Here is a 16,416-nt window from a genome sequence, read left to right on the forward strand (position 1 = left end):
GAATGCTTGAGAGCAAGAGGAGATCTGTACCTAAAGGGAACCTGGATAAACACTGGTGAAGAAGGAACAGGTTGTATCAAAACTTTACTCCCCTTTTGTCCAGCCAGCTTCCCCTTAAACGTGGCTCAACACACACAAAACGTTGGAGGAACTCTGCAGGTAGGGCAGCATCTATGGAGGAACATAAACAGTCAACATTTTGGCCAGAGATTCTCATTCAGGACTCCTTAAATGTGTCACTTTTCTTTGCCTCAACACGGGTGGGGGTGAGTTCCACGTTTTAAGATTAAGATGTTTCATTTGCCACATATGCAGTGAAATGCATTCTTTGCATCAAATCAAGTCACTGGGTATTTTGCTGGCCAGCCAACAAGTGTCGCCGTGATTCTGGCACCAACATAGCATGCCCACAACTCACTAACTCAACGATATATCATTGGAATGTGGGAGGAAATCCACACTGTCACAGGGAAAATGTAAAAACTCCTTACAGACAGCAGTAGGAATTGAATCCGGACTGGTGACAGTGTAAAGTGAAGCACAAACCGTAACGTTACCATCCACTGTTCCACTGTTCCCATCTGCTCTTGCTAGTTCCTTTATGCAGTTCTATGTTCCACCTTCCTCTCCTATCTATCACCTCGCAGCATTTGTCACTATCTCTACTCTCCCCCCCTCCATTTGCCTTTCACCCCTCCTCCCCTGGTTCCACCTATCATCTCCTAGCCTTGGTTACCACCTCAATTTTTCCCCTCCTCCATTTCCCTATTAGCCCTCCTCCTCCCCTGGATCCACCCATCATCTCCCAGCCTCTGTTGTTATCTCCACTCCCCCTCCTCCATTTCCCTATCATCACTCCTCCACCCCTGGATACACCCATCACCTCCCAGGATCTGTTGCTATCTCCACTCTCCCCTCCTCCCCTGGATCCATCCATCACCTCCCAGCCTCTGTTGCTATCTCCACTCTCCCCTCCTCCCCTGGATCCACCCATCACCTCCCAGGATCTGTTGCTATCTCCACTCTCCCCTCCTCCATTTCCCTATCATCACTCCTCCACCCCTGGATACACCCATCACCTCCCAGGATCTGTTGCTATCTCCACTCTCCCCTCCTCCCCTGGATACACCCATCACCTCCCAGGATCTGTTGCTATCTCCACTCTCCCCTCCTCCCCTGGATCCACCCATCATCTCCCAGCCTCTGTTGTTATCTCCACTCCCCCTCCTCCATTTCCCTATCATCACTCCTCCACCCCTGGATCCACCCATCACCTCCCAGGATCTGTTGCTATCTCCACTCTCCCCTCCTCCCCTGGATCCACCCATCATCTCCCAGCCTCTGTTGTTATCTCCACTCCCCCTCCTCCATTTCCCTATCATCACTCCTCCACCCCTGGATCCACCCATCACTTCCCAGGATCTGTTGCTATCTCCACTCTTCCCCCTCCCCTGGATCCACCCATCACCTCCCAGGATCTGTTGCTATCTCCACTCTCCCCTCCTCCCCTGGATCCACCCATCACCTCCCAGCCTTGGTCACTATCTCCACTTCCCCCTCCTCCATCTGCCTATCACTCCCCCTCCCCTGGATCCACCCATCACCTCCCAGGATCTGTTGCTATCTCCACTCTCCCCTCCTCCCCTGGATCCACCCATCACCTCCCAGCCTTGGTCACTATCTCCACTTCCCCGTCCTCCATCTGCCTATCACTCCTCCTCCCCTGGATCCACCCATCACCTGCCAGCCTTAGTCACTATCACCACTTCCCCGTCCTCCATCTGCCTATCACTCCTCCTCCCCTGGATTCACCCATCACCTCCCAGCCTTGGTCACTATCTCCACTTCCCCCTCCTCCATCTGCCTATCACTCCTCTTCCCCTGGATTCACCCATCACCTCCCAGCCTTGGTCACTATCTCCACTTCCCCCTCCTCCATCTGCCTAACACTCCTCTTCCCCTGGATCCACCCATCACCTGCCAGCCTTGGTCACTATCTCCACTTCCCCCTCCTCCATCTGCCTATCACTCCTCCTCCCCTGGATCCACCCATCACCTGCCAGCCTTGGTCACTATCTTCACTTCCCCCTCCTCCATCTGCCTATCACTCCTCCTCCCCTGGATCCACCCATCACCTCCCAGCTCTTGCTTTCATCCTTTCCCTCACCTCTTTATACTGCCGATCTTCCCCCTTCTCCTTCCGCTCAGATGAAGGGGCTGGACCCTGAACTGTTGACTGCCCATCTCTGACCACAAGGTGACCTGCTGAGTTCCTCCATTTTTTTTTTTGTTGCTCCATATTCTACCTGCTCCCTGGATGAAGATATTTCTTATTGGATTCATTACTGATGAAATTATACCGAATGAGTCACCCCTCAGCCTCCTTGTTTCGAGAGGGAAGAGCCAACTAATAAAGTGCTAAAGTGGTCATGCTCTGCCTAATCCTTTGTATAATCAAGTACGATTCTGCTGGAGTCCAGCAGTTTAGTGTCATACTGGGTTTCGATAGAATAAATTATTTGAAACTGCTTCCAGTGGCTGGGGTGGGGAGTGTGACGATGGGGGCGGTGGTGTTAATAAAGTGAGAACACAGACCAGCAAAGCAAAAGGAAATGTTTTACAATAACTAGGGTTAACCATCCAGAGATATAACTTTGAATCCTGTCGTAGAGAGATCATTAAGTTGGTAATTACCAATTTAATGACTTTACTTACATAGAACATCGGAACATACAGCTCAAGAATAGGCCCATGATGCTGTGCAGAACTAATTAAACTAGTAATTAAATACCTAACTCATCTAGTCCTTCTGCCTACACAAGTCCATATCCCTCCATTCCCTGCATATTCATAAGACAGAGAACAGTGCAGGCTCTTCAGTCCATGACGTTGTACCAACACTTAACCTACTCTAAATTCAACCTAACTCTTCCCTCCCACATGGCCCCTCCATATTTCTTTCATCCATTTGCCTCTCTAAGAGTCTCTTAAATCTCCCCAGTGTATCTGCCTCTATAATTACTTCTGGCAGAGCGTTCCACAGACTCACCACTTTCTGTGTAAAAAAACCTACCTCTGACGTACCCCCTACGCTTTTCTCCAATCATTTTAAAATTATGCCCCCTCGTATTAGAAAAATGGTGCTGGCTATCCATTCTCTCTATTCCTCTCATTATCTTGGATTCCACTATCAAGTCACCTCCTTTGCTCCAAAGAGATCTCAGATCTCGCTCAACCTCCCATCACCAGACATGCTCTCTAATCCAGGCAGTAACCTTCCTATAAGGAGGAACTTCCAAGAGATGCGTTCAATAGGCTTATAGGCTGAAGCTGTACTTGAGCCTGATGTACTTGCTTTCAAGTTTCAACATTCAAAGTACATATCAAGGTATGTATACAGTATGTATACCTTGAGAATGGTCTTCTTGCCGACAGCCAGGAAACAAAGAAGAACCATTGAACCCGCTTAAAGAAATCCCCACAGAACACATATACTCACCCACCAAAAGTGTGAAAAAAGACCAAGTCACGTAAACAACAAAAAATGAATAATTAATTCTCAGAACATGAAACATCAAACCACAGAGTCCCAAGAGTGAGCCCACAGCCAGCAAATGACCATGGCTACAGCCACCGAGTGTCGAGTGTGGCCAAGTGGTTAAGGCGTTGGACTAGTGATCTGAAGGTCGTGAGTTTGAGCCTCAGCCGAGGCGACGTGTGGTGTCCTTGAGCAAGGCACTTAACCACACATTGCTCCAGTCCATCCAGCTGAAAATGGCAAAATGCTGGGGGTTAACCTCGCGATAGACTGGTGTCCTATCGGGGGGGGGGGGGTGAGTCTTGTACCGTCAGTCGCTTCAGGCCATGGAAACTGGCATAAGCACTGGCCTAATGAGCCTATAAAGCTGAGTCAGTCAGCTCAGCGCTGGGTTGATGGCTGCAGGTCCAGTTCCACTTTTCTATCCTCTACCCATTGGAAGGGGGAGAAGAGCAATCTACTGTTGGCTAAACTAACAGCAACAATGATACTGAAACTGCCTGTAAAATTTACCAACTTCCTTCAAGAGGAAACCAGACCCTGCCCGGTAACTTCAGATTCATCCTAGTAGTGGACTCTTAAGGATGTAAAGCTGAGGCTTTATAAGTCAGTGGTCAGACTACACTCGGAGTACTGTGAGCAGTTTTGGGCCCTTTATGAAAGGATGTGGTGGCATTGGAGAGGATCCAGAGGAAACTCACAAAAATGATCCCGGAATCTTATTGCCTGTTGAATATTGAAAGGCCTAGACAGAATGGACATGGAGAAGATGTTTACAATAGTAGGGGCATCTCAGACCAGAGGTGCAGGCTCAGACTAGAGGGACTTCCCTTTAGAACAAAGATGAGGAGGAATTTCTTTAGCCAGAGAGTAATGAATCTCTGGAATTAACCATGTAACAATCACAGCACGGAAACAGGCCATCTCGGCCCTCCTAGTCCGTGCCGAACTCTTAATCTCACCTAGTCCCACCTACCTGCACTCAGCCCATAACCCTCCACTCCTTTCCTGTTCATATACCTATCCAATTTTACCTTAAATGACACAACTGAACTGGCCTCTACTACTTCTACAGGAAGCTCATTCCACACAGCTATCACTCTCTGAGTAAAGAAATACCCCCTCGTGTTTCCTTTAAACTTCTGCCCCCTAACTCTCAAATCATGTCCTCTCATTTGAATCTCCCCTACTCTCAATGGAAACAGCCTATTCACATCAACTCTATCTATCCCTCTCAAAATTTTAAATACCTCGATCAAATCCCCCCTCAACCTTCTACGCTCCAATGAATAGAGACCTAACTTGTTCAACCTTTCTCTGTAACTTAAGTGCTGAAACCCAGGTAACATCCTAGTAAATCATCTCTGCACTCTCTCTAATTTATTGATATCTTTTCTATAATTCGGTGACCAGAACTGCACACAATAGTCCAAATTTGGCATTACCAATGCCTTGTACAATTTTAACATTACATCCCAACTTCTGTACTCAATGCTTTGATTTATAAAGGCCAGCATTCCAAAAGCCTTCTTCACCACCCAATCTACATGAGACTCCACCTTCAGGGAACTATGCACTGTTATTTTTCGATCTCTCTGTTCCTCTGCATTCCTCAATGCCCTACCATTTACCCTGTATGTTCTATTTGGATTATTCCTGCCAAAATGTAGAACCTCACACTTCTCAGCATTAAACTCCATCTGCCAACGTTCAGCCCATTCTTCCAACCGGCATAAATCTCCCTGCAAGCTTTGAAAACCCACCTCATTATCCACAACACCTCCTACCTTAGTATCATCGGCATACTTACTAATCCAATTTACCACCCCATCATCCAGATCATTTATGTATATTACAAACAACATTGGGCCCAAAACAGATCCCTGAGGCACCCCGCTAGTCACCGGCCTCCATCCCGATAAACAATTATCCACCACTACTCTCTGGCATCTCCCATCTAGCCACTGTTGAATCCATTTTATTACTCCAGCATCAATACCTAACGACTGAACCTTCTTAACTAACCTTCCATGTGGAACTTTGTCAAAGGCTTTGCTGAAGTCCATATAGACTACATCCACTGCCTTACCCTCGTCAACATTCCTCGTAACTTCTTCAAAAAATTCAATAAGGTTTGTCAAACATGACCTTCCACGCACAAATCCATGCTAGCTACTCCTAATCAAATCCTGTCTCTCCAGATAATTATTAATACTATCTCTAAGAATACTTTCCATTAATTTACCCACCACTGATGTCAAACTGACAGGTCTATAATTGCTAGGCTTACTTCTAGAACCCTTTTTAAACAATGGAACCGCATGAGCAATATGCCAATCCTCCGGCACAATCCCCGTTTCTAATGACATCTTAAAGATCTCCATCAGAGCTCCTGCTATTTCTACACAAACTTCCCTCAAGGTCCTGGGGAATATCCTGTCAGGATCCGGAGCTTTATCCACTTTTAAATTTCTTAAAAGCGCCAGTACTTCCACCTCTTTAATTGTCATAGGTTCCATAACTTCCTTACTTGTTTCCCACACCTTACTCAATTCAATATCCTTCTCCTTAGTGAATACCGAAGAGAAGAAATCGTTCAAAATCTCTCCCATCTCCCTTGGCTCCACACATAGCTGACCACTCTGATTCTCTGAGGGGCCAATTTTATCCCTTATTCCTCTTGCTTTTAATATAACTGTAGAAACCTTTCGGAATACTTTCACCTTATTTGCCAAACCAACCTTGTATCTTCTTTTAGCTTTTCTAATCTCTTTCTTAAGATTCCTTTTACATTCTTTATATTCCTCGAGCAATTTCTTTACTCCATGCTGCCTATATCTATTGTAGACATCCCTCTTTTTCCGAACCAAATTTCTAATATCCCTTGAAAACCATGGTGCTTTCAAACCTTTAACCTTTCCTTTCAACCTAACAGGAACATAAAGATTCTGTACCCTCATAATTTCACCCTTAAATGACCTCCATTTCTCTATTACATCCTTCCCATAAAACAACTTGACCCAATCCACTCTCGCTAAATCCCTTCACATCTCCTCAAAGTTAGCCTTTCTCCAATCAAAAATCTCAACTCTAGGTCCTGTCCTGTCCTTCTCCATAATTATATTGAAGCTAATGCTACTGTGATCACTGGACCCAAAGTGCTCCCCAACACATACATCTGTCAGCTGACCCATCGCATTCCCTAACAGGAGATCCAACACTGCTCCATCTCTAGTCGGTACTTCTATGTATTGTTGCAAAAAACTATCTTGCACACATTTCACAAACTCTAAACCATCCAGCCCTTTTACAGAATGAGCTTCCCAGTCTACGTGTGGAAAATTAAAATCTCCCACAATCACCACCTTGTGTTTACTACAAATAAATCATTGCCACACACAACAGTGGAGGCCAAGCCATTGGGTATATTTAAAAGTTCTTGATTAGTAAGGGCATCAAAGGTTATGGGGAGAAGGCAGGTGAATGGAATTGAACGGGATAATACATCAGCAATAATTGAAAGGCAGGTCAGACTCAATAGGTTGAATTCTGCTCTTATGTCTTATGGTCTTATGGTTTTTCAGCAGACTGATGATCTTCTAGCAGCACTTGATGTCCGTCTCAATGTGTGTCCCTGGGAACACCCTGCATATCAGAGTGTGGATGGTCCTCGTGTGACATTCGATGGTTTTTTGTTGGCGACATTTCCAGGAGCACTACTGCCCCCCAAGAAGGTCACCTTGGAAGCATAGATAATTAAAGGTTGTATTTCCATCACAAATGCCCTGCAAGATAAGTGACATTGTTTGATTAACGTGGAACAAAAGAAAACAGGAAGAGATAAAACCAGTCGGCCAATACCCAGCTGTGGTGAGAATTCTGCTATGAGTTAGTTATTGCTTTTAACATCAGTGAGCCTGAGCAATTCAAAGACCAACACGTACAAAATGATGGAGGAACTCAGCAGGTTGGGAAGCATCCATGAAAATAAATAAATGGGCTGAAACCTTTCATCAGGACTGGAAAGGAAGGGAGAAGAATAAGAAGCTGGAGAGAGGGGAAGGAGTACAAGCTGGCAGGTGATAGGTGAAGCCAGGTGAGGGGAGGCAATGAAGTAAGAAGCTTGGAGGTGATGGGTGGAAAAGGTAAAGGGCTGAGGAAGAAGGAATCTGATTGGATTTTATTTCAAGCCTAATCACAAGACAATTTATAATGACCAATTAACCTACCAACCAGTACATCTTTGGACTGTGGGAGCAAACCAGAGCATCCGGAGGAAACCCACACAGTCACGGACAGAACGTACAAACACCTTGCAGACAGCGGCGAGAATTGAACCCGGGTTGCTGGTACTAAACCATTGTGCTAACCACCACACTACTGTGCTGCCCACTGGCATATCTCATCAAATTTGATGTTTTGTGGCAACAGTACATTGCAATAATAAAACAAGTCCATAAAGTACAATAGGTATATATTTAAAAATTATATTAAATAAATAGTGCAAAACGAGAGGGAAAACATAATGAGGCAGTGTTCATTTGTTCAATGTCCATTCAGAAATCTGATGGTGGAGGGGAAGAAGCTGGTTCTGAAATGTTGAGTGTGTGTCTTCAGGCTTCTGCATTTCCTCCTTCATGGATGCAATGAGAAGAGGGCGTATAGGTGATGGGGGTGCTTAATGATGGGATGCCACATTTTTGTCCTCAATGATGAGGAGACTAGCGCCCATGATGGATCTGGCTGAGTTTCTGCAGCTTTTTCTGATCCTGTGCAGACGGCGATGACACCAGTTAGAATGCTCTCCGTGATACGTCTGTAGAAACTTGCAGGTGTCTTTGGTGATATACCAAGTCTCGTCAAGCTCCCAATGAAATATTGGGAGCTCCATAGATATTGCTTGAGCTGCTGACTTCCTCTAGCATTCTACCTGATGCATTGTGCCTGTGATGCTACTGCACGTCATTTTCTTGCTGCACCTGTGCATACACGCACTGGTGCAGGGGACAGTAAACTTGACTTTGATTTTGCCTTTGACTTTGATCATCATACACAGCCCGGTGATCAATGTGAAGTGGGTTACAGTAGACCAGCTGCTCTGGCCTCATCCTTGAAACTGGCTCCGCAGCTCTGGGCTCTTTCCGGGACTCTGCAACTCATGATCTGCATATTATTTATTTACTTTTCAAAGACCGCTTACAGGATTTGTTGTTTTTTCACACACTGGATGTTTGTCAGTCTTGGTCATGTGGGGTTTTTCATGGATTCTGTCACGTTTCTTTGTTTTGTGGCTGCCTGCAAGAATCTCAAGATTGTACGTGGTATAGTACGCACTTTGATAATAAATTTACTTTGAACTTGGCTTCACAGAGCCATTACACCATGGCAACTGTGGGTCTTTGCTGGCAATCACTAATACTGTAAATAACCACACTTTGTGAAAAGATCTTGAATAAATTAATGTCAATATGAATCTTTATAGTTTGCATTTGGCTGGAGAGATACGTTGAAAAGCAAACCCTTCAGGGACGAGTTAATCTGATGGACAAGGCTGATATTCACGCAGATGGGTCAGTTCTCTGGTATAAAGTGAAAAGAAAGAGATAACGACATTCATCTCATAACACAGCAGTGTACGTCGCTAACAGTACACCCAGCTACAAACAATCTGCTGGAGAAACTCAGCGGGTCAACTGCATCTGTGGGTGGAAGGAATTGTGGATGCGTCAGGTCTAAGCCCTGCATCAAAAATCAGAATGGCGACCATTCCTTTCCTCCCACAGACGCTGCTCGATCTGCGAGTTCCTCCAGCAGATTATTGCTCCAGATACTCCTGTGTCTCAACAATACAGTGGGGCTATAAAGTTGTGAACCCTGTAGAATTTTCTCTAAAACGTAATCAGTTCTTGACACAAGTCTGAAGACTAGATAAAGAGAACCTATTTAAATAAATAACACAAAAACATTATACTTGTTCATTTATTTATTGAGAAAAATTATCCAAAATTGCATGTATTTGTTGGAAAAAGTATATGAACCTTTGCTTTCAGTAACTGTTGTGATCCCTTTGTATGGCAATAACTTCAACCAAACGTTTTTGGTAGTTGTTGATCAGTCCTGCACATCGGCTTGGAGGAATTTTAGACCATTCCTCCTTACAAAACTGCTTCAAATCTGGGCTGTTGGTGGGCTTCTTTGCATGAACTGCTTGCTTCAGGTCCTTCCACAACATTTCTATAAGATTAAGGTCAGGACTTTGACTTGGCCATGCCAAAACTCAAATTTTCTTCTTTTTAAACCATTCATGTTGTTGATTTACTCTTGTCTTTCAGATCATTGTCCTGTTTCATTATTCAGCTTCTATTAAGCTTCAGGTGACCAACAGCTGTGCTGACATTTCCTGCAAAATGTTTTGGTACAGTTTTGAATTAATTGTTCCCTCAGCAATGGCAAGCTGCCCAGGCCCTGAGGCAACAAAGCAGCCCCAAACCATGATGCTCCATCCACCATGCTTCACGGTTGGGATGAGGTTTCGGTGTTGGTGTACAGTGCCCTTTTCCTCCAAACATAGTGGTGTGCATTTCTGACGAAAAGTTCAACTTTTGTCTCATCTGTCCCAGTAGTGTTGCCAAACATCCAGGTGGTCTTTTGCAAACTTGAAACATGCAGCAATGTTGTTTTGAAGAGCAGTGGTTTCCTCCGTAGTGTCCTTCCGTGAACACCATTCTCGTTCAGTGTTTTTCTTATAGTGGACACATGAACAGAGCAAGTCCTAGAGATTTCTGCAGGTCTTTTGCCTTCACCCCTGGGTTCTTTTTCACCTCCGTCAGCACTGCACGTTGTGCTCTTGGTGTGATCTTTGCAGGACAGCCACTCCTAGGGAGAGCAGCAACTGTACTGAGTTTCGTCCATTTGTAGACAATGTCTCTTACTGTGGACTGATGAATACTTGCATTAGTCTTGTCCAGGTTCATGCATCTCTACAATTCTTCTAAGGTCCTTTGAAAGTTGTTTTGATAGAGGCATGGTGTACATAAACAGATCTTTCTTGAGAAGAGCAAGTTCTATCAGTAACCTGACTCTGTGTGTCTTTTTTATAGGGCAGGGCACCTCCAATCTCATCTCATTGATTGGAACCCCTGACTCCAAATAGCTTTTGTAGAAGGCATTACACCAGATGTTCACATACTTGTTCCAACAGATACGTGTAATACTGGAGCATTTTTCTCAATAAATAAAAGAACAAGTAGAATGTTTTTGTGTTATTTATTTAACTGGGTTCTCTTTATATTGCTTTAACACTTACTTGAATATCTGATCACATCTTAGGTCATAGTTATGCAGAAATGGAGAAAATTCTACAGGGTTCACAAACTGTACAGCAACACTGAATACCTAAACTACGTGCATTGAATACTGTTTCACAAGTCTATTGACATTACTAAATGCATAGCCAGACTGTGTATATTGCAAACTATGTACCCAGACTGTGTACATCACTAACTGCATACCCTGCCTGTGTACATCACTAACTGCGCACCCAGACTGTGTACATCACTGTGTACCCAGCCTGTGTACATCACTAACTGCATACCCAGACTGTGTACATCACTGTGTACTCAGCCTGTGTACATCGCTAACTGCGTACCCAGACTGTGTACATCGCTAACTGCGTACCCAGACTGTGTACATCGCTAACTGCGTACCCAGACTACGAGCATTGCTGAATGTCTAACCAGAGGTCCACTCTCAGCTCAGCTGCAGTCTGTGTTTTCAACACCCACATATCTTTATCTTCTACTCCTAGTTCATGGTGGGCTGTCGATTCCTGAGCCTAGTGCCGGACAGCTGGAGGTGTGAAAACAGTGCTTTAGAGGACAAACTAGTGCTCTCTTCTTGCTGCCACCATTAGGGCAGATGTACCCACACCACCAGGTTCAGGAGCAGTTATTACCCCCCCCCCCTTACAATCAGGCTCTTAAACCTGAGGGTGTAACTTCACCTAACTTCAAAGTTCAATGTAAATTTATTAGCAGTGTCCATACTGTATAGGTCACCATATTACCAGATTCATTTTGTAATGACCACAATAGTATTAATGAAAGACCATACCAACAGGGCAGACAACCAGTGTGCAAAAGACAACAAACTGTGCAAATACAAAGAGAAAGAAAATTATACTTTAAATCATCCCACTGACTGCAATTTTGCCCTATCATCTGCTTGTTCTTCTTCACCGTCTCACTATACACTGCATCTATTTGTAGACCAATAGTCCCATCACTCTGATTCCCATCTCCCTGCTAAATTAGTTTAAACCCTCTCCAACAGCTGTAGCACACCTCCCTACAAAGATATTGGTCCCCCTTGGGTTAAGGTGTAACCTCTCCTTTTTTTACTGGTCTTACCTTCCCCAGAAGAGATCCCAGTGATCCAGAAATCTGAAGCATTGCCCTTGAATCAGTTCCTCAGCCACAAATTCATCTGCCAAATCATCCTATTCTTACCCTTAATGGCGCGTGGCACAGGCAGCAATCCAGAGATTGCTACCCTTGGAGGTCCTGCTTTTCAGCTTTCTACGTAGCTCTTTAAGTTCTCTCTTCAGGACTCCTCCCTGTTCCTATGTATGGTACCAATATGTACCATAATTTTGGCTGTTTACCCTCCCTCTTTAGAATGCTGTGGACCCGATCTGAGACAGCCCTGACCCCAGCAGCTGGGAGGCAATATGCCATCCGGGTGTCTTTTTCACATCCACAGAATCTGCTTTCTGCCCCTCTAATTATGGAACTCCCTATCACTACTGCACTTCTCTTCTCCTTTTTGAGTCACAGCGTCTGACTCAGGCCCCCCCAGTAGATGGGCTTACCCCCGGTAGCTGTGTCTTCCTTCACAACAGTGTCCAACGTGTTATACCTATTTTGAGGGGTACATCCACTTGATGCCCGCACAGGCTGCCTATTCCCTTTCCCTCTCCTCACAGTCACTCAGGGACCAGCCCCCCTAGGTGACTCCCTCCCTATCTATTACCCATTTTCCTGAAGGTCACCCAGTTGCAGCTCCAGTTCTTTCACACAGCCCCTAAGGAGCTGAAGCTCAGTGCACTTGGTGCAGATGTAGTTATCAGGGGGCTGGAGTTTGCCCAGAGTTCCTACAATCACATGAGGAATATACCACTGCCTCCGGATCCATTCTCAGTGCACCAGCTATGTACGAACAGAAAAAAAAAACTTACTAGAAGCTTTCTTACTTACTTATTGAGAACCTCAGCCTGTTCTTGGCTAAACTTGTTCTTACCCAAGTCTGTTGAGTCAAAGCTAGACCACTCTAACATTGGCCCACTCACACAATGGCCATTCTAAATATGGCCGCTTTTCTTACACCTCATTGCTTTTTACTGGCACTGTGCTGACTTCAGTCCACTGAAAAAAAACAGAAAGCTCCCGAGCTCTTTTTAAACTTTGCACTGTTTCACCAATGAATAACCCCTCCAGATGATTACAGTCCGCCGGAAGAAAGCTGAAAGCTCCTGAGCTCTTTTAAAACTTCATGCCGTGTCACTAACAAATGACCTCTCACGCTGATTTCAGCCTGCCAAAAGTACATGTATGTATTTAGGTAATAAATTTACTTTGAACTTTGTGTTGTAGTCACCCAGCCAGAACAGGACAAACTGCAGAAAGGGGCAAAGAAGGGGAGTTAGTGGAACTAATGCCTTTCTGTGTGAGCTTTTGCCTTAAAGCCAAGGGAAGTCAAGAACTTAACATCCCCGAGGTCCAACAATGTCCCATAGGTGCCAGATGCAGCCCAGAACCCTGGGGAAAAGGAGATGCTTTTGGTTGTCACATGAGTTGACATTCAAAACACAACTTTACTCGGGGAGACGTGCTCCTTAGAGAGTCTTTCCAGAAACAAAATATCGAGGTCACAGATATGGGTTATCTCCACCTCCTATCTGCATACGTGAATTGTCAAAGTTTTTCAATGGATTGTCGCAGCATTGTGGAATGTTTTGTGTTCAACAGATCCATTTAATATCAGAGAATGTAGACAATATACAACCTATGTTTGAAGTAGCATTTATTGTCATCTGCACAAGTACATGAATGCACGGGTGTAGTGAAAACCTTGCCCCCAGCATCACATCCATGTGCTTGTCCGAATGCCAATAAAACACTTCTACAGCTTCCTCTGTACACTCACCAGCCTCTGTGTGAAGGAGTTGCCCCTCAAGTCTCTCTTAAATCTTTCCCCACTCACCTTAAACCTATGCCCTCTAGTTTTTGGCTCACTGTTCTTTGGAAAAAGACTGTATGCATTCACCTCATGATTTTATTTGGTTTAGACATACAGCGTGGAATGGGCACTTCCAATCCTTCAAGGCACATCATCCAGCAACTTCTGATTTTAATGCTTGCCTAATCATGGGACAATTTATAATGACCAACTAACCTACCAACTTTGGACTCCTCTCAGGTCACCTGCAGTCTCCTACACTCTAAGAGATAAAACCCTCTGCCTATAATTCAGACTCTAGAGCCCTGGCAACATTCTCGCACACTTTCCAGCTTAAAGATGTCTTCCCTATAACAGGGTGACCAAAGCTGTGCACACTGCTCCAAGTGCAGCCTCTCCATCGTCTTGTACAGCTGCAATGTGGCTTCACCGTGCCAGCTGTAAGATCGGGGTTCAGTTCGCACCGCAGTCCGTAAGGAGATTGTAGGTTTCCTCTCACATTCCCAGGACATCCAGGTTAGGGCTGATAAATTGTTGGCAAGCTGCGTTGGCACCAGCAGCCTGGCAACACTTGCGGGCTGTCACCAGCACATCCTTGGACCGCGTTGGTCGTCGACACAAACAACACATTTCACCATGTGCTTCGATGAATGTGTGACAAATAAAACTGATCTTTATCTGTTACCTGTAACACAATGACCCAAGTAAAAATGACATTCTGTTTCTGAACTTCCGAAACCAAGGTCAAATTTTCAAATGCCCACAGTGGGATTTGAACTCACAAGATCTGGATTAGTTCTCCAGTAATGGCTCTGCTATTATTATCCATGCGTAATGTGATCACATTATAAATTCCACCCACCCCATTGTTTACTTGCTGGAGCTGAATTACTTTTCAGTAATATGTTTACCCTCACGCACCGCAGTGCTCTCAGCTTCTTCTCTGGAAAGCAAGTGGAATGTGTTAATGAAGTGTTTATATCAGTACCCAAGCACACAGTCAGGTCAATGCAACTCCCTCAGGAGGGCAAGAATAAAATGGCAGTGTTACCATCAATGAGATCAACATCTCCCTGAAGTCCTTGGTAAGTAGTTAATTTTATTTGAAAACATTGTACTGTCCCAACCTGCTAAATAAATGGAGGAACTTTCGACATTACTCTCCAGTTATTGGATTGGACTTGACATTTTTGCAACGTTATCGGTAATCTGGCTAGTTTGATTACAGAACTGAGGGCACGCTCATTTGTAAATGCCAAGAAGAAGCTCAATGGGAAAAGAGGAAAGTAAAGAGGTCCCAAACAGAAATTCATTAGTTAACTCTGGTAAAGCGGCCACTGAGTGAAATGTCTGCTGCTGTAGCCCATCCACTTCAAGCTTCAACATATTGTGTGTTCAGAAACACCACTGATGTAACGTGTGGTTATTTGTTACTGTCACCTTCCTGTCAGCTTGAACCAGTCTGGCCGTTCCCCTCTGACCTCTCTCATTAACAAGGCGTTTTCACCCACAGAACTGCTGTTTTTTTTTGTTTTTTCACACTATTCTCTGAAAGCTCTAGAGATTGTTGTGTGTGAAACTCTCAGTAGATCAGCAGTTCCTCAGATACTCAAGCCACCCCATCTGGCACCAACAATCCTTCCATGGTCAAAGTCACTTAGATCACATTTCTTCCCCATTCTGATGTTTGTTCTGAACAATGACTGAACCTCTTGACCATGTCAGCATGCTTTTATGCATTGAGTTGCTGCCACATGATTGGCTGATTTGTTATTTGTATTAATGGGCAGGTGTACAGGTGTATCTAATAGAGTGGCCACCGAGTGTATATTGTAGTAGAGACATGGAGTTATACAGCTCAGAAGCAGGCTCTTCGGCCCATCGTACCTGTGCCAAACTGTTATTCTCCCTAATCCCATCAATTTGCACCCAGACCATAGCCCTGTCATCCATGTACTGATCTAAATCAAACCCACATCTACCACTTCCACTGGTGTCTTGTTCCACACTCTCACCACCTTCTTGGTTAAGAATCTCCCCCATCAGGTTCTCCTTAAATATTTCACCTTTCACTCTCAACCTAGTTCTGGTCTCACTGTCCCCTATTTATACCCCTTATAATTTTGTATACCTCTATCAAATGGTTCTTTAAGATTGTCATAGCTAGGGGTGGTAATGGGGACAAGCTCCCACAACCTATTAAATGCTCCCATGCATCTCAAATAGCCTCTGCCAACCATGTCCAGCTCCTGGCCTTCACATGTGACTTAGCTACTAAGCCTGTCGGAACTGCTTGTACTGACAGGAGAAGGGCCAAAGGTCAGTTACTGGTGCCTTAATACCTATCACCCTCTAGCTTGCTTCCTTCCTCACCCCCCAGCATTTTATTCTGGCATCGTCCCCCTTCCTTTTCATTCCTGATGAAAGATCTCGGCCTAAAACTTTGATTGTTTATTCATTTCCACAGATGCTGCCTGACCTGCTGAGTTTTTCTCCAGCACTTTGTTTGTGTTGCTCTGGATTTCCAACATCTGCAGATTTTCTTATGTTCCTCACTATTCCTCTATCACACTATTTATTGATTTATTGTTTATTACTTACTTGTTATTTATTTATTTGCTCAGTTATTCATTTATTTAATA

This window comes from Hypanus sabinus, chromosome 9 (genome assembly GCF_030144855.1).
Source record: "Hypanus sabinus isolate sHypSab1 chromosome 9, sHypSab1.hap1, whole genome shotgun sequence".
Lineage (NCBI taxonomy): Eukaryota > Metazoa > Chordata > Chondrichthyes > Myliobatiformes > Dasyatidae > Hypanus > Hypanus sabinus.